General features: G+C 38.7%; 1 long non-coding RNA gene across 2 annotated transcripts; it reads right to left on the bottom strand.

The window, feature by feature from the left end:
• Positions 1-13,477: 13,477 nt before the first annotated feature.
• On the bottom strand, positions 13,478-21,858 carry LOC138920350 (uncharacterized). 2 transcript variants are annotated; one of them, XR_011431389.1, is made up of 3 exons: positions 21,748-21,858; positions 17,956-18,132; positions 13,478-17,383 (listed from the first exon to the last, which is right to left on the bottom strand). It is a non-coding gene; the product is annotated as an uncharacterized lncRNA (long non-coding RNA). The 2 variants fall into 2 exon arrangements; XR_011431388.1 differs by having other exon boundaries at positions 13,478-15,946.
• Positions 21,859-23,832: the final 1,974 nt, after the last annotated feature.

Raw genomic sequence — 23,832 nt, 5'->3', positions numbered from 1 at the left:
TCAGCCTTATGAATTGAGGCGTCTTGACACTACTTGACATTCATTCTCAATTACCAAGTTCAGGCTTCTTGCCTTCATTGAGCAGCACTACAGAGCACCTCACATAAATGAGTGGATTCTGGGCAGCCATGATGGTGTAAGTAGCATGCTTCACTTCTTCAAAGGACTTGGGTCAGCCAGCAAAGCACTAAGCATTAAATTATTTCTGACACCAGTCACAGGCTATTAGAATGTAACCCGCCTCTCTGTTTCAGATGTTTATCTTTGAAGAAACCACTCACATCTTTATTGCAGTCATAAAATCTGTTGTAATGATAAAAATAAAAAAGACATTTAACCTGTACCTACACACTGGAGCAGAGCTCTGGACGTATTAATTGCCTTCTCTCACACTTTCTTCACTTCTAAGTTATAAGGTAAGGCTTGTGGAGAAGGGTTGCCATGGAGTCAACAGAACAGGAGTCTGGGATGTATAAGATAACTTGTCTCCCCAAGAATATGGATGGAAATGAATAGGGAAAGTCGAGTTTTGTCCAGACATGTATGTTTTTGTTTCAGAGTGTTTATAGTAACCTCCTGAATTATAAGATGCAGAAATACCTATGGCTTCTTTGGAATTTGACATTTCATGAAATTGTACAATGTTAGAACCCAAAGGAATTTGTATTTTATACATTCATCTCTTTATTGAGAGTCAAATATGTTTCAGACATTATACTAAATAAAAATACATATGACTACCAATCATGTTCAATGCTAGTGAGGAAAGGAACAGAGTACTTTGAGAGCTTAATGGCAACAATCTTTATGAGGCTAGGGGATGGGTAAGTGTCAGGTGAGTTTCTCTGAGGGACGGGCATTTGAACTAGGGTGTGAAGGAAGAGAAGATGCCAGGCAGGACAAATATTTCATGACCAGTAGCCAACGGTGGCAAGGAGTGTGGTCCTTTCAAATGAGTGTATTCATTAAGGTTTAGAGATATATTCCGTAAATTTTGATCCCATCAACATGAATAACAAGATGATTCTACTTCCCAGGCAGATTTACTGATTGAAACTACGACTTTAATTTTTAGGAAAGAAATGTCTTATGAGCTAAATTATTTAATTTGTAATTGTCCAATAGGTTTACTAAATTATGTGGTTAGTAGAAAAATTAAGGTTCTGGAAAATGCCTGACGTGGAATCATGCAAATGTGTTCAATACCTGAATTTCCTCAGTTTTTCAATACTATCCTAGTCATAACAAGAGATTATAAGGTATGGGAATGGAAATTTGCCTCCTACCTTTGCCTGTATTACCATGAACAAAATGCTTTGGTTCTAGAAACTATTTGCCCAGAAGATGCTCAAGAAGACCAAAGAGTTCCAGGGCAACATTGCAAATCTGTCTCCTATAAAACTGCATTTAACCAGAGACCCATTCCTTTGTTTTAGGTACAGCTCTGACAAATAAATCACTAAGGAAAAGACCAGCAAGTCATGAGAAAAAGTGGATAAAGAATTTAAATAGCCAATTTACAAAGAAATACAAACAGCTTTGAACATGAGAAGATGTTCAACCCCCAGTCTCAAAGAAAGAAAGTCAAATTAAACCTATATTGTGATATCATTTTCAACAACTCAATTAACAAAGATGAAAACAGTTGATAATGTAGAATTCTGGCAAGAGTGTGGGAGTCTTTCACATATACTGTTGATGGGAGAGTAAACTGGTACTTTCTACTTGCGGCACAATCGGCAATACCTAACCAGATGGAAATTCACATGCCTCTTGACCGAGCAGTCTCCATTTTACAAATCTATCTTGCAGCTATCTCTCCACTTGTAAAAGAAAGTGTAATTATGAAGATATTTTGTAGCATTATTTGTAAAAGAAATTAAAAAATTGAAGCAGCCAAATTGTTCAACAATTAGGTTCTGGATCAACAAAATACACTCTCTATCCAGACAATGAAATACTATGCAGCCAATAAAAGAATGAGGTAAATGTATTCCTGTTTGTTAATATGAAAAGACCATCAACATACAGTAAATGAAAAAATCAAAGGACAGTGTACATTGTAAGATTCATTAGTATTTTTCTAAAGGAAATATATATATATACACATGTGTTATGAGCTGAATTGAGTGCTCCAAAATTCATATGTTGATGCTCTAACACCGAGTACCTCAGAATGTGACTGTATGTGGAGACAGAGACAGAGCCTCTAAAGAGATAATTAAATTAAAATGAGCCCATTAGAGTGGGTCCCAATCCAATCTGACTAATGTCCTTATAAGAAGAGATTAGAATGCACAGAGAGACATCAGGCATGTGCAGGCACAGAGGATGTGTGGACCATGTGAGGACACGGTGAGAAGGTGGCCATCTACAAGCCAAGGAGAGAGGCCTCAGGAGAAACCAAACCAGCTGACACCTTAATCTTGGACTTGTAACCTCCAGAACTGTGAGAAAATAAATCTCTTGTTGTTTAAACCATCCAGTCTGTGGTATTTTCTTACAGCAGCCCTAGCAGACTAACCAACCTGTATGTGCATATACACACAGGGGATATTTCTGGATGTGTACCCAAGAAACAGTTGACGGTATCTCCAGAGAGTGTGAAATGGAAAGACTAACTCTTATACTGCTGTAACTTCACCATATATATATCTGTGGTGATTTTGAGGATTTCAGTGCTGATCAAGAAAAAGCCAGGATCACAAGATGGTAGTATTGCACAACAAGCTTTCTTGGGACAGGCTTGCAGGAGGGAGGAAGTCCCTCACAACAGAAGACCTTCCAGAGGACAGTGGCTCCACTACCCAGAAGGCAGGGCCACTACTCAGAGTAGGAAGAGGGCCAGGGAATTTTCAGGGAAGAGGGGAATAGAAGAGGGGAGTCGTGTCTAGACAATGTTGTGCAGCTGCAAGGTGGGGAGTCTCTGGGTCAGACAGCTCGAAAGGTCAGCGGTGGTTTGGAGTCTTATACAGCTATAGGGCTTGTACTCCCTATGGCTGGCAGATGTTGGGTGCAGTTTTGTGGGAGTACGCAAAGCAAACAGACCATAAATGGCTAAAAATCTGCTTATTTGGGCTATATTTAAAGCAATTAGATGTGTAAAAATTTGAGTTTGGCCACAGCGGGCTTTGAGCTAACAGTCCTGGCCTGCTGCAAAAAAGTAAACAATAGAGGGACCAATAAACAGGGACCATCTGTTACCCATTTATGTAACATCATCATCATCATCACGTATTTAGTAGGAAAAAAGCGATCTGTCCATGTAGAAGTTTCATTCTCTCAAGAGTAAAATATCAGGCAGTTTCACCTCTATTCTCCTCCACTGGGAGACCTCAGACCAAAGAATCCCACCGTCCATCCATTAAACATCCTACCCCCTCCCTTATTCTGAATCCCCTCTGCCATCTCCTTTGCCTAAAGCTGACAAGCTCATAAGTTCTGAACAGTGGGATTTTTCTCTCTCCTAGGAACTCATTTTACATTTTCTCAAAATGAGTTGATACACATTCATTGGTAACATCCCAGAGCCAATATGTCCGCAGGAGAAAATGACATCTGAGAAACAGAGCAGCTGTTTTCCCAAGCAGCAGAATTATCCCAACTAAAGCTTGGTGAGGAATATGGGAGAGTGGAATCTAATGTGGTATAATCTAAAGAAATGACTTCTAAGCTTGCTCAAAAAAATATTTTATTCTATAATCTAGTGACAGATGTATTGCAGGTGGGTACTGTAAGAGTCCAAAACAAGAAAGATCAACGATAGTTGATATAGTAAGGATATATAGGGAATTTTCATAGAATTGTTAGGACTTGAGCCAAGCCTTAAATGATGGGCAGCATTTGTATAAGAAGAAGAAAAATTTGTGGGCAAGAGAACATAGAATCATAATGTCAAGTTCCCACTCCTAGTGGGGTAAAGTTGGTAAGGGCATCAGCCCCCAGTGCTTCTGCCAAAGGTACAAAGTCCAAGACCAGGTGAGTGGTCAAGACAAAGTTCTTACCCATTGAGGCCACATCAAGAGAATAGAGAGAGAGGGATCACATGCGGGGAAATCTGAGTTAGAGCTAGAGGAACACATAAACATTCCTGGTCTGAGAGACGAGGCAAAGCCATAAATAAAACAAATCCCATAGTCAGAAGGCAAAGGAATCAGTATAAGAATTTGGGAAATGGAATGCAAGTCAGTTTAAGATAAAAGTTCGAATGGAGGCCTGAAAATCTGAGGGTGCAGTCACCCCATTTTTATGTAGTCCTCCGGGACAGGCTCCCAAGGGTAAGGGGCTAGATGAGTAAAACGTAGCATTTCACAATCTGGTGGGGTCTTTTAGCAACTGTTTTACAAAAGAGAAGCTGATGCCCAGAGAGGCTGGCTTGCCCAACATCATGTAACTTGTAGCTGATACGGACGCAGAGAGAAAACGAAGATGGAAGTATTGTTTTCTTGTTTTGTTTTTGTTTGTTTTGAACATTAAGGAAATTGGTTTAACTACAAGCAAGAGTTGGTATAGGGAAATAGAGGGAAGTAAAGTGGTTCCTGATTCGGGGGCCACGAAGGGTGGCAGAGAGCAAAGACATGATGTTATCAGAAAACATCAATTACTTCAAGCCTAGAAGATGAAAATTTCTGTAAGAAGAGAAAGGACGATGTTGATGTGATGTTGAGATGCGTGTGTATGCTTATGTGTGCATAATTATTTTAGATGTAGGCAGTGCTGATATACTCTCTGCCAGAGATAAACCCCTGAAGAGGGAAGGTAGGGAGGATAGAAAACCACCCCACTTTGTCCATGCAAGCATTTCAACCATTTCCCCGACGAGAAGCATCCTTTAAGATTATGTTGTATGGGGGGCCAGCCCTGTGGCAGAGTGGTTAAGTTCGCGTGTTCTGCTTCGAGGCCCAGGGTTTCACCAGTTTGGATCCTGGGCGCAGACACGGCACCGCTCATCAGGCCATGTTGAGGCAGCATCCCACATGCCACAACTAGAAGGACCCACAACAAAAATATAAAACTATGTACTGGGGGGATTTGGGGAGAAAAAGCAGAAGAAAAAAGGATTGGCAAGAGCTGTTAGCTCAGGCGCCAATCTTAAAAAAAAAAGATTATGTTATATGATCATAATTGTACTGTTGTGGTGTGTGTGAACGTGTATAAAATAAGTTGGCACTTTTTAAAAAGCACATAAAATATGAGCTGTATGTGTATTTGTGTTAAGATAGATGATATAACAGGAGTCTATCTATAATGTCATATTGTTTCAATGCTAGAAAAACAAAATAATTCTTATGAGAAGAACCCCTTGAGGATATAAAACGTGTATTTGCCCTAAGTAATAAATGAGGCTTGTAATTGACATAAATAATTCTTAAGTTGTGGATTTCTAGGACAATATTGTTTTTTGGTAATAAAACGCTTAAGGCAAGATTTGATTTAACCATTTAGGACAAATAAACATTGCTTTGGTCCTCAGTCTCTATAAATTTCAAAATTGTTTTTATTATTACAACTACTCCTTCTGTCTCCAGTACCATTACTAGAAATATATGTATATGTATATATGTATAATTTTATCATGCCAGCCAGAAATGATTATCAAGTTCTACTTTTTTTTTAAAGATTTTATTCTTCCTTTTTCTCCCAAAGCCCCTGGTACATAGTTGTGTGTATTTTTAGTTGTGGGTCCTTCTAGTTGTGGCATGAGGGATGCCACCCCAGCATGGCCTGACAAGCAGTGCCATGTCCTCATCCAAGATTCAAACCAGCGAAACCCTGGGCCGCCGAAGCAGAGTGTGCGAACTTAACCACTCCGCCACAGGGCTGGCCCCTCAAGTTCTACTTTTTAAATGATAGGTGGTCCATCTAGTTTGGTAAGAATTGTATGAGTTTCTGAGTATTTGCTTAAGTAAGCTTTCTAAAATTAAGCCCAGAATTTTTTTTTTTTTTTTAAGATTTTATTTTTTCCTTTTTCTCCCCAAAGCCCCCCGGTACACAGTTGTGTATTCTTCGTTGTAGGTTCCTCTAGTTGTGGCATGTGGGACGCCGCCCCAGCATGGCTTGATGAGCAGTGCCATGTCCGCGCCCAGGATTCGAACCAACGAAACACTGGGCCGCCTGCAGTGGGGCGCGCGAACCCAACCACTCGGCCACGGGGCCAGCCCCAAGCCCAGAATTTTTATAACATGCAAAGCTCAATAGAGTGCAAAGTCTTTATGAAGACTTTGTCTGAACTCCTATTTACTTAAACAACATAACTTTATGGTGCTTTTCAAGCATTTGCAAAGTAAACCAAAAGTCTGAAAGCTTTAGAAGTATAAAACTGCTTTATCTGTGTATAAAACCCAGAGAATCTATAGTTGACATGCCAAAGAAATGTCATGGGTGAGGTGAAATGATCTAGGAAACCAACTGAAACTGCACTCTGACATCGTGGGGCAGAGCACATCAAAGAAAAACGATGAATTAGAAAATGAAGAAAAAATAGCAAAACTCCATAGAATTAATAAAATATCAGCAGTATTTGGAGATGTTCAACAAATTATAATCAATCCTGGAAGAGTTTAACATAGAAAATACGTGTATTAACTCTGAGCCTTGGAACCATATGTGGCACCTACTTCTCATTTCACTGAACACAAACACGCCTTTTATAATTAAAAGAAGACAACTTCCTATACATTTGGCGGTTTCAATCGTCATTCGTGATTCACAGAGACAGAATTTTTTATTTAATCAGTGTATATCATCCAAAATCTGCGTTTTTTAGTCAGAGTTCAGTTACTGAACTCATTAAGCGATGTAAGTGAGAAAAACTAGATTACAAGTTTGCCAATACTGTCTACAATATATAAGTAAATAAATTAAATATGTTAATATTTCATTAATGACTGTTAAGATCCCATGGATTCTATTGTGCTGTAAAATTTACGGTGTTTCCCAAATTATCTCATTTTTTCAATATAGTTCTTTCAATACTAATTATCTCATTCTTTCAAGAGTTTATTTTTACCATTATAGAAAATAAGACTCAAAGAGATTGTTTGGCAAAGTTGGAACTAGAACCTGTACTTTCTCTTTGCAAACCAAGTGTATTATTCATCAAACTGTCTTGATATCCAAAACATCATGGCTCCCTTCAACCTGCTTCTAGAAGCATAGTTCACTTCTATCTAGCACGGGTATTCAGCCCCTACACTCGAGTATGGCTGTGTCTGTTCTGCTTGTTGATTGTCTGTTCTAACTCATTGATTTTTAGATATTTTGAATATCACCCTTGTTTCTGTCCAAACCTATTCAGGACCAAGTTTCCAAGATTATTAAGAATACAGGGAATAAGTACATTCTGAAGATTAATAGCATAATATAAACATTTGTCAAGTGACTATTACTGATTTTTGTTTAATGAAAGATCTAACTGTTGAATTACTGAATAAAAATTGGACCTTAGCCATTGTTTAGATTTATTACAGAGAAATTTTTTATTGAGAAGGCAATATAATAGCAGGATGAAGAAAACTTAATCCCCAAAATATAAGGTAGCTATTTTTGTTGGATTCTATATGTAGGCCTGCAATCACAATTTAATGTTATGCTTTATTCACTTTACTTGGTTATAAATATTTCCTTATCTCTACATGGTTTTTCTAATTATGTTTCAATGGCTGTATCCTATGTTAATGTATATAGTTTTGATTTTAACTGTGACACTATCACTTTAAGATTAAATGTAATGATAATTATGTTTTTGGCAAACCTCATATATTTAAACTTAAATGATACAAGCCACTAAAAATTTTTTTCCAGTTAGTTATTGTTTTAATGATTAAGGCTCTTGAAAACATTGTAATCTTAATGTGTGAACTAACTTATCAACTTGGAAAATGCGAAAATGTGTCTTGAAGGTGCAAATTACTTTTACAATAAACACAAAATGATTTTGATTTGTTTAACACAAAATTTAAACCAATATGTTATATGCTTGTTTAGGGGAGATTTTCATACATTATTTTTGTAGGAGACAAGAAAAAGATACCAACTTAGGTAAAATTAGAATATAGTGAATTTGGAATAAAAAGAGTGGAGTCCTATTTGTGGCCATTATGTTATTAAAATATGCTATAGTAGTAACATATCTGAAAGTATCATGTGGATATTCATGCCAATCTTGTTTTCACTTGGATTGCCACCCCTACTTAGGTCCATAGGACAGTGTGTTTTCATTCGAAGTCAACGCCATGCAAGTACAATTTACTGAAGCAAATTTTCATCTGCCCAAAGCATCACATGTTCTGCCAAGCCTGTTCATGCCAACGCAGATCATTTAGGGTATAATTGGCTGCTACTGGCACTCGCACAAGCAGTGATTTTTTTCTATCAGCCATAGGATAGTATCTGGAAAGCCAAAGACACAATTACATGCTGCAGAAGATAACTTGATTTGGGAAGGAAGGAAATATAAAAGGAGCCGGCTCTTTTCCACTTCAAATAGGTCTTGAGGGAGCCACATCACCAGTCATCCTCCTCTCGTCTATAAATATGGGAAGTTAGGGAAAGAAAACTAGCTGACTTGAGATGTGGAGTTTTCTCTTTAGAGAAGGCAAATAAAATAAAGAGAATATTAATTAATAGGATCCAGAGACCACCTAATATTAAAGGAAGATGGAAAACAACATTGATTTATAAAATAGTATTCAATTGATAAGTCAAGGAGAGAGAGAGAAGAATCAGAAGGCGAATGGGAGAAAAAGGAATGAAAGCAATAAGATAGGAGAGGCAAAAAACTCTTAAAAAAGAAAGTACACCAGGGGCATGTGGGAAAACACAAAGCTAAACAAAACATTGTGGCACAAGAAGATTATTTTCCTTCCTTTCTCTAATAATTGAATTAAACGCGAAATAATATAACAACGGTATTCATTTTGCTTATCCCATTAGCAAAAATTTTAGAGAATATTAATATCCAGTTTGTGCAAGTATGTGGGAAAATAGTCTCCTATAGTCTTGGTTGATTTAGTGTTTTATTTATTTATAAATAAATAAACTATGTGAAGCTAAAGGGTAAAATTTTATTAAAATATTCATACTCATTGACTCAACACTTGCCTTATTGGAGAGACACTCATACAAGTATGAAAAGATACATGTACAAGGATACTCCCTGGAGGATTGTTCATGATCCTGAAAAATCAGGGGAAAAATCTACATGTGTATGAGTAGGGCATGGGTCCAACAAATTATTGTACATCCAGTTAGTGAAATATTACATATGGACTTAAAAGAATTAAGAAAATCTTATGTTAGTAGAATGTTCAATATATGTTATGTGAAAATGCCTACAGTACTAGTAGCTTTAGTATTCGCAGTTATAACCATAATAACTATAATAAAAGATTAATATTTATTAAGAATTTATTTTGCATGTTGCACTAAGCCCTTTATAAGCATTACCTCATAATGCTCACAAGAACCTTATGATGTGCTTGTATTTTTGTCTGCATTTCATAGATAAGAAGTCCTGAGACTCTGAGAGACTAAATAATTTGCCCAAGGATGGGCCAATTAAGGGCCAGAGCTGGGTCCTACATCCAGATATGCCCATTCCTTGGGATAGGTTCTTAATCTAGATTCCCAAAGTATAGTATGATTCAATTTTTTAAAGAAGAAATAAGGTTGTAAATGTATAGGAAAAAATACCGAGTATTCACTAAACTGTTCATACCCTTTATCTACTGAGGAGGAAGTTATGAAGTTAGATTACATTCCTTTTTATTTCTACAATGTTTGTAATTTTTTTCAATAACATTTATTATTTTATAGTAAGAAGAAAAACAGTAAGATTAATAAATTGCTTGCTTTCTGAAAGTTAACTGCAAAACAGCACTCTAAGATCACTGAAAACGTCCTTAATCGATGTTCTCAGAACTTCCTAATAAAGGATTCCCAATTGCCAGTTGATGAACTGAGTACATCACAATCACCTAAGGATTATTTTACCGCACATCCCTATTCCTGGGCCCCAAAGGCCCCATCCTACCCAGTTCAGTACATCTGGGATGGGGCTCTGGAATTTACATTTTTTAAAAGCTCTCCAGCTGATTCTAATACCCAGCCAGGTTTGGGAATCATTGTCTAAAAGAACATGATTTATGTAGATCGAAAGAGGAAAAAGAGAAAGGGCACCATATGGTATGTTAACTCTTTAATTTCATTTTAGACGTGGCTTCACAGAGTAAGGGTTTCTAAGTTATCAGTGCATATAATTCAGCATACACCTCTATTACTGAAAATGTGCCAACAACTTTGTCCATCTGAAACATGACAATAATTCATATTTACCTTGGAAGAGAGGGAGGGAAGATGTTTGGAAGGTTTTATAAGTTAGTAATTAAGACAGCGTGGTATTAGTGCAGAGCTAGACATCTAGACCAGCCAAGCATGATAAAGAGCCCAGAAACATGTCCAAGCACAGGTGGGCCTTGGCTTATTGCCGGGGCAGCCACGGATCAATAGGGAACGGTGCCTCGGGCAATGGCTATCTATGTGGGGGGAAAACGTTAAGATTAGCAATTAGCAGAATGCCTGGAGCTTATTGGGCAGGGTTTTGGTTTTTTTTCACTTCCCTAACTTCTTGCTACCAGTTGCCTTCATTAACTTCCACCTCTTCCTCCCTCAACTTTCCTTAAATGCTAGTGTGTCCCCGAGTTCTTTCCTTGGTTGCCTTCCTTTTTCTTCACACCCTACATGCCTCCTGGGTGATCTCATCCATTCTCATGACTTTGGTTACCAAGGGCAAATAAAAAATCCCAAATCAATCATTTCCAGTCGAAGCTTCTGTCTCAATTCCAGACCCATATTTCCAATGCTTAAAGGATCTAAAAGGCAACTTACACTTAACACATCAACTCACTATCATCTCTCATTGCTTCTTCCACTAGAATTACAATCTAAGTTAATGAAATCATCACCCAACCAGTCTCCCAAGGTAGAAATTTATAAGTCATACTTTACTTTCTCCCTGTTAACTGACCACCAAATCCTATAATTTGTGCCTCAAAAATCTCTCTTAACAACTCTCCATCCTTATTACCCTGCCTTCGTTCAAGTTCTCACATTCTCACCTCTCCAATTACAAGTCTCCCACTGAGTCTCTCTCCCTCCCTTCCGTTTCTCCCTCCCTTCCTGGTCTGGTTTGTTGTCATATTCCCACTGAGAGTGGTTTATCTTCAAATAAAAGTGACAAAACAATATCAAATCGCGTCTGCCATTCCTCTTCTTAAAGAACTGGTGGCCTACAGAAGTCTACATAATTCATTCCTGATTGACAAATGGCAGATTCCTTTATTTGGCAAATGACTGTAATAATAGCAATGTGATATATTAAGGCCTATTTAAATATGAGCGAAATGAGATTTCAAGAGGTCAAATATCTTTCCTGAGGTGACAAGAACTCGTAACTGGCAAAGCTGGGATTTCAGTCTAGACTGAATCCACGCCTGCAGCCCACGCTGGTATGAATGTTGCTTCCCTGATTTGACTATCCACTTACAGATCTAGCTCCCCAGATAAGCTGGGAACTCCCTAAGGACAGGAATGGTGTCTTGTTCAACTTTGCATCTCCAGCATCCAACACTGTGTCTGGCACAGAATAGGTGCTTGGTATATGCTTATTCAACAAGAGCAGATAAAGGGACGGAGAAAGGAAGAAAAAGAGAAAGAAGGAATTGAAGAAACCGGTGGGTGGGGGGCTGGGGAGGGTGGTGTTTAAAGAAGAACATGCTGCTGTTTTAAATATTTGAAGAACTGTCATGTCGCAACGGCTTTATCCTCCCTGTAGTGGAGGTGCTTTCACCTGAGCTCCATGGATAAGCCTAGGGGATGCATTTTTCTAGGCTGAGGGTCCACAACTTTCATAAATCTCACAAAGCCGTCTGTGACCCAAAATAAAAATGTTTAGAACTATTTCTCCAGAGGAGAACGAATGAGCAGATGTTATTAAGGATACCAGTTTCAGGTCTCTGTAAAGAGGAAATTTACAACAAGCAGGGCTGTGTGAAAAGAAAATCTTCACAGGAAAACGTCAAAAGCTCTGGATCAGTGCAAGCAATCAAGCAGAGGCCAGATAAACCAGTCCAAAGATGCAGAGAAAGGAATCTGTAGAATTTTGGCCAGGTGAAGGTCACACTAGGAAAACTTCTACACTCTTTCAACCCCTGTGATTCTGTAATTCTAAGATGCAATCCATAACAAATTTGTCTTTTCTTTTTCTTTACTTCACGAAGATTTTGATTCTTTCAGAAACATCATAGCATCTTTCTCAGTCTGTTACCTTCCCGTGCACTTACCTTTAACGACCATCTTTAGGTTTCCTTGCGTTTCTTTTTTTTTCCTTTTTCTTTTTCTTTTTTTTTTTTTTTGAGAAAGATTAGCCCTGAGCTAAGTACTGCCAGTCCTCCTCTTTTTGCTGAGGAAGATTGGCCCTGAGCTAGCATCCATGCCCATCTTCCTCTACTTTATATGTGGGACGCCTACCACAGCATGGCGTGCCAAGTGGTGCCACATCTGTACCGGGGATCCGAACCAGAGAACCCTGGGCTGCAGAGAAGCGGAACATGCAAATTTAACTGCTGCGCTACCTGGCCGGCCCCCTTGCATTTCTTAATAAACCCAAACAACTTATATGTAAATTATGTTGACACCTGCAGGCACCAGTGATTCCTACTTCTCATGTCGGATCTCCTTCTTACCTGTTGTGTAGCCTGATTGCTCATGTGTCATAGTTCTTGCTTCATAGGCTTTTGGGATTTTAGTTTATATTGTATAAAACTTTGAAGCATGAAGTAAGGAAATACTTGTTCTGCAGATCCAATCCCCTCTAATACCTGAATTACTTTGTTGAGTATGGGTGACTTTTCTCCTCAAAGGCATTTATTTATTCCATAATCGCTGATGACATGACAAAAGCTCTAAAAAAATTTACATTGCTACTCTCCAAAAGATGACATAATAAGAATTCAATTTAATGACACGTGGGAGATTTTCCCTGTAACTTTTCCTGAATTCATCTCATTATTCACATCTCTAGGTGCTTAAAAGGATGAAGTACAGTTTTAAACAGGTGAATTTGGGCAAACGTGAGAGTTATTCATAAAATCACAATAGTAAATGTTTGCCAATAGTAAATGTTCTTGTCCTGAAGTTGTACTCTGCTTAGAAAGATAAATAAAAATATTCATAGTCTTTTATTAAGAGGAGCCCTAAGAGTCAAGGTTGAATAAATAATCCTTGTATGCTGATATATATATTAAATTGCATATCCTTGTATTATCAGGGAATAAATGAAGACCTTTGCTCCACTATTTTATACAGTTGGAATTTTATGACAACTCTTTCAAGAAGATAAACCAGGTCTAAAACGGATTAACCTTCTTCTCAATGTGGGAAGTAATGAGTGAGGCAAATGTAGATGATTTTCCTTGTTTTTATTGACATAATTAAAAAAATGCATCAAAAAGAACATCAACTCTGAAGGTGTAAATTAGTGCCCAAGACTGGTCAATATTTGCTGCCATCTGCTGGTCAAAAGAGAAAGCTGCAAGGAACGGACAAATGTGTAGAAGGAATTTGATGAGGTTTGTGCCACAGGCATTTATATAGAGCAAGGAGGGGTTAATTATCCAGAATTGTGCTTGTAAAAATTCTGTACACCCGGCTTCAGAGCCAGTTCCTTCTGACTGGAGAGGGAAGTTGAGGGCCAGGTGGCTGGTGGGCTGCCTGCCCACAGGGTGTAAGTATTTGCCCTGGTCCATGCATCTGGCCACCTGTACCTTCATTTCAAGTTCTTTTCCCCTCACCTTTGATTGCAAAGCAATAGAGTCCACGTCTTACTGTGTGGCACAAATTTCCTGAAGTTTTGCCCCAAGGAAAATTGGCTCTTCTTGATCAGAGATTGCAAACTGGAGGTTAGATACAGATTACAAAATTCAGACACAGAATTTTATTAAAATGTGGATGTTGATTTTAAAAAAGGGAAAATTCACATAAAAATCTGGTTTGCCAGCTTCTCTTGGAAAATTGGAAGATCAGACCCAACTGGACTCCATTCCCACATGGCAGGGGTGGCTCCAGCTGTACCTGGTGGATGAGTGCTCCTGCTCATCACAGCTCCCACCACTTCCAGTTACCTCCCCACATGGAGCCCAAGGGTCAGACGCTGCTTATCATTCTTGCCCTATATAGATTTCTTCAAGTAGAGACTTTTCTTTTAACCTAGGTAAGGCGGAGCTTACCAGTTGCCTACTCTTGCATTCTCCGCTCTTGTCCTCAGTAATTGATGTCTATATTATCAGGGTTGGCATGGACCCAACTAAAAATTATGTTTACCCTCCACCCTTGCAAATAGTAGTCACCAATGAGATATAGGTGGAAGTTTATGGGCAAGACCCCTGAGACTATTATTTAAAGATGGCTGACAACTACAAAGAAATCACTTTTTTTTTTTGGCCCTTCCATTCTTCCTTTTTCTGCCTGCAGACATGCTGGCAGGAGCTTCAGCACCTATTTGGATCCTGAGCTGTTGTGAGGATGGAGGTCAAGGGCTCAACAGGGTGAAGAAAAAATATAACAAACTTAAGTCTCTGACAACCATGGAGCTACCATCCCAGCTCTGGACTGTCTTCAGTAGACTTCTACTAGAGAGAAAAATCAAACTTTATCTTCTTTAAGAGTCATATTTGAGTTTTCTGTTAAAAGCAGTTAAACCTGATACACTGTAACTTTGGTAAAACTGGGACAATGAGAGAGAGACTGAGAAAACCATATGTTTCAAGAAAAACAGGAGATTGCATCAATTCTGTGATATGAAGTCTTTTCATACGTGGTGTCTCAGTTTTCTGATCAGTAGGGTTTACTATACAAATAACAGGAGTAGTAAGAAAATTAGCTCAGTGAACTTCTCCTCAATGAAAACCTTTTCTCCTTTTGGGCGGGTGCTCTCTTAGCTCCGTTCTCCTGGAAAAGAGTTTGAGGTGGAGAATTGCACGCAGGAAGTTTACAGGGGGTGCTCTTGGGAACAATCCTTGTAGGAAGGAAAGGAAACAGAATTGGGCCGAGAGAAGTTGAGCGCAGAGCAGTTGCAGCAGAGAGCTCAGCCGGTCCTACGAAAATTTCTGGAGCTGAGACGGCCTTTCAGAAGTTGTCCTATATCAAGACCAGGGGGCTAAGTCTTCATACCCCTGCATTAACCAGTCTCTGGGTGTGGGCTGCTCCTGGGGAGGAGGCATAAGCTCGCGGGAGCAGACGCTCTCTTACCCAGTGCAACGCTCAGACAGGGACTCAGCTGTGAACCATCTGCAGCCGTCAAAAGTTGAGGGACTGAGTCTAGGTCCTAAAGGGAAGCAAGAAGTTGCCCTACAGCATCCTGCTAGCTAAGTATATATATATATATATATATATATATATCAGGGTGGAATTCATGTACTTTAAATTTTACATATTACTTTTATAATTATTTTCATTTCTCAATGAGTCAGGCCTAAAAATCTTCCTGGCAGATTTTGTTGTGTACTCTTTGATCAAAGATGGGGCAGGTTGACATCATCGCTAGGATTAGTGACTGTGAACAGCCAAGCTGAGTAATAAGTTCAATGTGTCCTGTCCTTTTAGGTGAAGAGAATAATGACTATAGGAGCGAATAAACAAAGGTCATTCTAAGTATTGTATTTGGACGGGCAGGTGTTCGGGGCAGGCAGATACTGGTCATATGAAGCAACCAGGGACAAAGGAGCAGGGCTTTTCTCAAGGCAGGTGCCTCCCTGTTGTCTCTCCGCAGTTTGCATAAGACCTTCCTAATCCTTGACACGTTCCCCCATCAGCGATGACTGGCCTGGCACCCCGTTGGTTTTTCTTGCAATGCTCTCAGTGGCTCTGCCGTCCAGCTGCCCTAAGGATTCTAGGATCAAGATAAAAATCACTGTTGACTTTCATTAGTTTTGAGATCAGAGCTAATAGAAATAGCTTGTTTTTTAAGCAAGGTGAGCTTGTCCACCATGTGGGTGTTAATTCCAAATCCATGTTAGTTTATTGATTTAAAACCAGGACAACTGAATATATTCGTGCTTTCAGCAGATCCCACGCAATGCTCTTTAATTGCTTGCATAGACTCGTTTAATGGCTTCTGCAATGCGGAAAATAAACCTTTAAAGTAGGTCATCTGGGAAAATAGAAATTTAAAGATTGAGGAGGAAATTATGGTTGAGTTCATAGTGATTAAGTACCCAGTTTCCTAAATAGTATTGAAAAGGAAAATTTCAAAATTATGCATATATTAAAATATGTAAATGCACGCTGTATATAGTACATATGATTTAATCTTTACAAAGATAAGACTCTAGTAAGACTGGAAAATAAACTCAGTTTAAATAGAGCTCCTTTATACCAACTAGTGAAAACACTTTCTCAGATTCACATGGTGTTGAATGAAACTCTTGAGGAAGAAAATATCCAGATTGGTTAAGAGGTATTAATTGCATAATTCTGACAGCATGTTCTGTCTTTATTGGGTCCTTTTAGGTACCGTTAAAGACATACCGAAATGTATGAAAGTTAAATGTGCATGGGTTACTGATTTTATGATATGTCAACTGCATGTCTCCTCTGACTAGACGAAATCAGGATGATACACCTCATAGAATTGAGTGAAAATGCTCCCTGAGACCAGGGACTTTGATTTGTATATTCAGCACCCAGAAGTTTCCTGCACATAATTGTAGGTAGCAATAAATATTTGTTGAATGAATAATGGATGGATGGTGAAATCAGCTACATGGGAACCAATACACTTTGAAATATCTCATAGGACTTAGATCAGAGGAGTAGGTGTGAAAGCTTGAAGCCAGGATAGCTAATGACGTGGCTGATTGAGACGCAGAGTACAAGGGACTGAAATGAGCACCAGGAATGCCCAAGACATAAAGAAAGTTTTCTTTTTTCAAGGATAAAAAGCCCTGGCCCCAAAGAATAGTCCCTTGAATATTTCTGAGAGAGATATATTCACCAAGCCAAACTACAAGAAGTCATTTAATCTAGAGATGGCTGAGTCGGTTCAATTAATCTAATCCTTAAGATAGAGCTTGCTTTTATTCTTTTAAGGTCCCGATTTTTACATCCAAAATGACTTCTTAACATTGAAGGCAGGTTTCTCACCTGTCTGGGCAGGACATCTCACTGCTGGAAGCCCAGCGATGTCCTTTTGTGTTCCTTTGGTAGGGATCACATCCATTCTTGCCATTCTGCCCACCCACGATACAACTTCCAGCAGCATCAGCTATATATGATCCCCGTAATGTTGAAAAATGCCCAATTCTGGCCAACCATCTTGTGGAAAACGCTATGGAAGAGACCCTTACTTATTTCTGTTTTTCTACAACCTGAGTCAACTCTGATCCCTTCTGTGGAGCCTTCCTGATTCCCCCAGGCAGTCTCAGGTACTCTTTCTTCTAGGCTTCTGTGGCACATTGAACATGCATCCATCATGGCAACTGACATATTGTAACATAATTGTGTGCCTTCCTCCCTATAGATTCAATGTTCCTTGAAGGAAGAGTGTGTCTCTATTGTGATAAATAACCTGACACAATTTGTTCTCGGTAAATATCCATTAAAGTAGAGATTAGTCTGGCTTACTGGCTCTCTGGGGGTTTTATGGACCTCAGCACACACGTTAGTATTATGAGGGAAGGTTGGACCTGTCCAACCTATCCTTAAGGAGATGTAGTTAAGCAACTTTTACAGAAGTCAGTAACACTTTTTTCCATTGAAACACTTCACTGTTCTCCTCCAGATCATCTTTCCTCACTCTGCCATACAATCCACATTTCATTATTTTAGGTTGAATCTTATGAAATCACTGATAATCAATTATTTTTTACGTAGGAAGTCCAGCAGTATCTTATGGCTCACCTTAATAGAATCAGGGAATATAGGAGGTGTGAATTTGTCAACACATCGAACACCTCTAGAGGTACCATGTAATCTTCTTGAGACCTTTTGGCATCTTCTGACATATAGAACCTTCCCCTTAGAACAGAAGTTTCCAAATGACTCCAATTTCCTCAGCATCTTTGCACCATTCCTAGTCTGGTGAACACAAGTGGGAGAAATACTAATTAATATTATGACAGTAAGACTTTTCAAAAAACCCCAAGAGAATGGAATAACGTGTGTGTCGATATGTATGAGTGTATGTATCTTTCAATTTTCTATTTTGTAACTTTTGACAGTTATAGTTTATTTTGCTATCAACTTTACTGGCAAAAAAAAGGAAGAAGGTAGGAAAAAGAAGAAGAATCTGTTTACTTAAAAAAAGTGTTAACCCTCCAATTGTGTTTAACGGAACAGAGTTGCTGCTAGGACCCATCAAGAGAAAACTGTTGACAATTCCACCGAGCTCCTTAAGTGACCTAGTCGATAGTGACAAAGTCAAGCTTTGTAATATCAAGTCCCTGGATCACTCATGACCCTCAAAGACACATTCCTGTTGCCAGAAACTACATCCTGCAGGTAGTGGCAGGTAAGGCAAGGGGCAGGAGACAAGGGTTCAATGCCAGGGACTTTGGCAAACAAGTTGCTGAGGAGAGAGCTTGAGCCACCCAGGATCCTGCCAGGGGTAGGGAGGCACTGATGTGCTGGCATATAGGGATTTAGTAGAAGAGGGCGCAAAAGAGGCTATTGTCATCATAACCTACATCCTTTGGGCTGTATCCACCCTCCAGGAAGGAGGAAAATGAAGATGCATGAGTTCCACGTGTAAATCTATTGGAGAAATCCAAAAACTCCTGTTAGCTTTTGTTTCATTTTGTGGTCCTCGGAAATATTTCAAACATTTTGAAAATTAAATCATGACTACAAAGACTTTATTAAAGAATCTACAACAAAAAATGATGGTTGTCCTTGAAATTGCAGTACCCTATTAAAAAAAGATAGATTTAGGAAGATGGAAGCATAGCACACTCTCCTGGCTCATGTGTGTATCAAAACAATTTGAGAAACTTCCACTCACTTGCTTCTTAATATGCAAAGTTTTTCCTCTCTCTCTTTCTTGGTTAAGTTTCTTTCTGATTACAAATAAATGCATGCCCATTGAAATAAATTCAGTCATTTCAAAAAACAAAAGAGAGGCTCAAAAATTATCCCTAATTCTACTACCTGGAGACAACCATTATTACATTCTAGTGTGAGTCCTTCCAGGTTACTTTCTAGGTAAACGCTTACAGAGTTGAACAAATGTCTGTGCACATAGCAAGCGTTCCCCAAAAAATCAGCTATTATTATGAACACTATTTTTCTACCAATGTTTGTAACTTAACAATATATTCTAAATACATTTCCATTTAAAATTTATATGATAATTTGAATAAATGTAATGTACATAATAATTCTCCTATTAATGGGTAATGGACGCTATTTCCTACTTTTCTCTATTATAAACTTTGCAGTAAACATCCTTATTTTTACAGATGTGCATATATGTCCACTTTTTCTAAAAATCTTATAGACTTGTATGTAAACTCCTATTCCAGCTGTTTGATCTCTGACTTGTTGCTGAACTTTCTGCACATTAGTTTCTTCATCGGTAAAAGAATTTAATATATATTACATATTAAAAGTATCATCTGTAAAAGTTGACAATAACATCTGCTGGCAAAGTTGTAAAGATTAAATACTTATGTTTGTGAAATGCTTACTACAGTGCCTGGCTCAGAGGCGGAATTCAATAAACAGTATATTGTATTTAGAATAATTTATTAGCAGCAGACTATATTGGCCCAAGTTTAAGCACAAGCTTTTTTTTTTTTTTTTTTTTTTTGAGGAAGATTAGCCCGGAGCTAACTACTGCCAATCCTCCCTTTCTTGCTGAGGAAGACTGGCGCTGAGCTAACATCCATCCCCATCTTCCTCTGCTTTATACGTGGGACACCTACCACAGCATGGCTTTTGCCAAGCGGTGCCATGTCCGCACCTGGGATTCGAACCGGCGAACGCCGGGCTGCCGAGAAGCCGAACGTGCAAAATAACCGCTGTGCCACCGGGTCGGCCCTCAAGTTAAAGGCTTTTGATCTATATTGTCAAATGGCCATCCAGAAAGATGATACCAGTTTTTACTACTGGTCTCTGAAGTTGCCCATGCACCATTTCCTTCGGAACTCTGGGTACTGTCAATGTTTTTTTAATCTTTGTCAATTTTATAGGTGAGAAGTGTTTCTTGTTTTTTATTTGTATTTATTTTGTTACCTGGAAACTTGAACGTCTTCTCATTTATTTATTAGGCATTTATATCTCTCCTTTCATGAACTGTCAATTCAAATCTCTGGTGCACTTTTCTTTTAGAGAGTTCTTTTAAATTTATCAGAGTATCTTGTATTTTAACAACATCATGATTTTGAAAATCTTTTCCTCACTTTATCATTTGCCTTTAAATTTCCTTGGGATATTCGGCATTATTTTCACACTTGGAAAATCCTCCAACATACCAAGATTTCATTATTCACCTACATATATGTTTGTATATATTACCGATTTTCTCAATTATGATATAGAGCTTCTGAATCTTTATTGCTGAGCGTCCCATGTGGTTTGGTGCATAAAGTTATATAATTGCTGTACCTTCTTTGTAGAGCGTATTTTTTATCAATATAAAATATTTCTCTTTGTCCTATTAATTCTTTTTGACCTGAACTCTAGTTTTACATTAATATTAGCATATTGAATTTCTCTTGCTGAATTTCCTCATTTGAACTTTGTGTTTCCTTTCATTGCAATTGTCTTTTTTCTTTTAGGGGCATATCTTACAATGCTATACAGTCATGCACCGCTTAACGATGAGGATATGTTCTGAGAAATGCGTCTTTAGATGATTGCCACTATATGATATGGGCTGTTGCTCCCGGGCTATAAACCTACACAGCATGTTACTGTACCGAACACTGTGGCAATTATAATACAATAATAAGTATTTGTGTATCCAAACATATCTAAACATAGAAGAGGTATCATAAAAATAAGATATAAAAGATAAAAACAGGTACTTCTGGGGGCTGGCCCCGTGGTCGAGTGGTTGGGTTTGCGCGCTCCGCTGCAGGCGGCCCAGTGTTTCGTTGGTTCGAATCCTGGGCGCGGACATGGCACTGCTCATCAGACCACGCTGAGGTGGCGTCCCACATGCCACAACTAGAAGGACCCACAACGAAGAAGATACAACTATGTACCGGGGGGCTTTGGGGAGAAAAAGGAAAAAATAAAATCTTTAAAAAAAAAAAAAAAACAAAACAGGTACTTCTGTACCATTTTAGGGCACTTACCATGAACAGGACTTGCAGGACCGGAAGTTGCTCTGGATGAGTCAGCGAGGAAGGAGTGAGCGAATGTGAAGGCCTGGAACCTCACGGTACACTACCGTCGACTTTATAACACTGTACACTTAAGCCACACCAAGTTTATTTTTAAAATATTCTTCTTTCTTCAATAATCAATTAACCTTAGCTTACCGTAACTTTTTACTTTACAAACTTTAAAATTCTTTTTGACTTTTTGAAACTCTTTTGTAATAACACTTGGCTTAAAACACAAACACATTGCATAACTGTACAAAAATATGTTTTTCTTTATATCCTTATTCTATAAGCTTTTTACAATTAAAACAATTTTTTTTTTAACTTTTAAACTTTTTTGTTAAAAACGAAGACACAAACTCACACATCAGCCCAGGCTTGCACAGGGTCAGGATCATCAAGATCACTGTCTCCCACCTCCACATCTTGTCCCACTGGAAGGTCTTCGGGGGCAATGCCACACATGGAGCTGTCATCTCCTATGATACAACGCCTCCTTCTGAAATATCTCGTGAAGGCCTGCCTAAGGCTCTTCCTGAGGAAGTGTCACTGTTTTCAGAAATAGGTCTACAGTGGTTTGCTTGGTTTGTTTCTTTTTTTCATCGTACATTTGCTTCTAAGCAGATAATGTACATGAACGTTCCTCTCTATTAAGGAAAACCTTTTGATGTTTGGGTCCATGTTTTCAAATTTTTAAGGAGTTTGTTGAGGTCTGCAAAAGCTTCTGCTAAACCCTCCATTGGGAACTTTCTTGGCAGTTCTTTTTCCTCTCCTTTTCTCTTGCCTCTTCTTCAGCTATGCGTTCCTGTTCCAGTTCCAACAATTCCTCATTAGTCCATTCCTCAGGAACCACCTCTAGGAGTTCCTTGCTGTCATCCTTGTCCACACCCAGGTTAAAGTGGTTTGCCATCTCAACCACAGCCTTCTTGATTTTTGGAACCTCTTCATCCTTGGCAAATCTTTTCAAGTCATGGACAAATCTCTTAAGTATCTTCTGCCATATGCCATTCATATACGTGTTGGAGACATCACCCCAAGACCAAGCAAGGTTCTTGATGCAGTCATAGATGTTGTTATCCTTCCAGAATTGCATCAGTGTCTTCCTCAGTTGCAACAATAGCCTGGGCAAAGGTCTTTTTCAGATAGTAGGCCTTAAAAGTTGCTGTAATTCCTTGATCCATTCGTTTGACCAGAGATGGTGTCTGGGGGCAGAAACAGCACTTTGATATTGGGATGAAGATCACCAATAAAAGGAAGATATGTAGGATTGTTATCAATGACAGGCAAAATTTTGAAAGATATGTTATTCTTCAAATAGTACTTCTCCATTTGGCTGGCATAGCAATTCAGGAGGGCATCTTTGAAGAGGAGCTGGGTCATTCATGACTTCTTATTGCTCCTGTACCACAGTCAGTCCTGTCAGTGTGTGCTTAGTGAAAAGCTTGAAGGCCCTGGGGTTCTCCCTGTACCAGATCACAAAGGGTTTCAATTTGTAGCCTGCAACATCGCCCCCAAGTAAGACTGTTATCCTGTTCTTAAAAGCCTTGAAACCCAGCATTGACTTAACCTCCTTATGGATGCAAGTCCTTTCAGGCATCTGTTTCCAGAATAAGGAGGTTTTATCCATATTAAATATTTGCTCTGGCAAGTAATTTTCCTCCACAAATTCTAGAGGTTCCAAAAATTCTTCAGCTGCCTTCATATCAGCACTCACAGACTCACCACTCAGTTTCACATTATGTAATGAATAATGATTCTTGAATTGTTTAAACCACCCAGAGCTAGCAGTAAATTCAACATCGTAGTAGGGTCCAGCCTTTTCTTTCAACATGATGAGCAAACTTTTTACTTTAACTGTGATCATCATAGTGCTGAAAGGGGTACACTTCTGTGTCTGGTCTTCAATCCAGGTCACTAGAAGTTTCTCCGTGTCTGTTATAGGCCCTTCTCAATTTTCATTAGTTTCATTGGCTTCAATGAAGCAGACCCTTTAACAGCTTCTGTCACTTTGTTCCTGTTCTTCAAGATTGCAGCTATGGTGGAATGTGACATGCGTGACTGACAAGCAATAACTACCATTGATTTTCCACCTTGGTAATCCTTAATCACTTTTAATTTTGCCTCCAGGTCAATCGCTCAATGTGGCTTCTTATTGGCAACATTAGCAGCGACTTTTGTACACTTAGGGGCCATGACGAACAAAACAATATGAGATTAAATCAGACACAAGAGAAAATGATGCAATCAAGAGACACGGTAAACATGAGATATACGAGGCTGCTGCCGCTGTTAACATGGCATACTGCTTTACAGTAAACTTCTTCTTTTAATAAGTAGGAAGAGTATACTCTAAAACAACAATAAAAAGTATAGTATAGTAAATACATAAACCAATAACATAGTTGTTTGTTATCATTATCAAGTATTGTATACAATACCTACTTGATTT

Source organism: Equus caballus, chromosome 23 (assembly GCF_041296265.1).
Source record: "Equus caballus isolate H_3958 breed thoroughbred chromosome 23, TB-T2T, whole genome shotgun sequence".
NCBI lineage: Eukaryota > Metazoa > Chordata > Mammalia > Perissodactyla > Equidae > Equus > Equus caballus.
The sequence above is the reverse complement of the archived record's forward strand: the minus strand, read 5'-3'. Positions and strand labels throughout refer to the sequence as shown.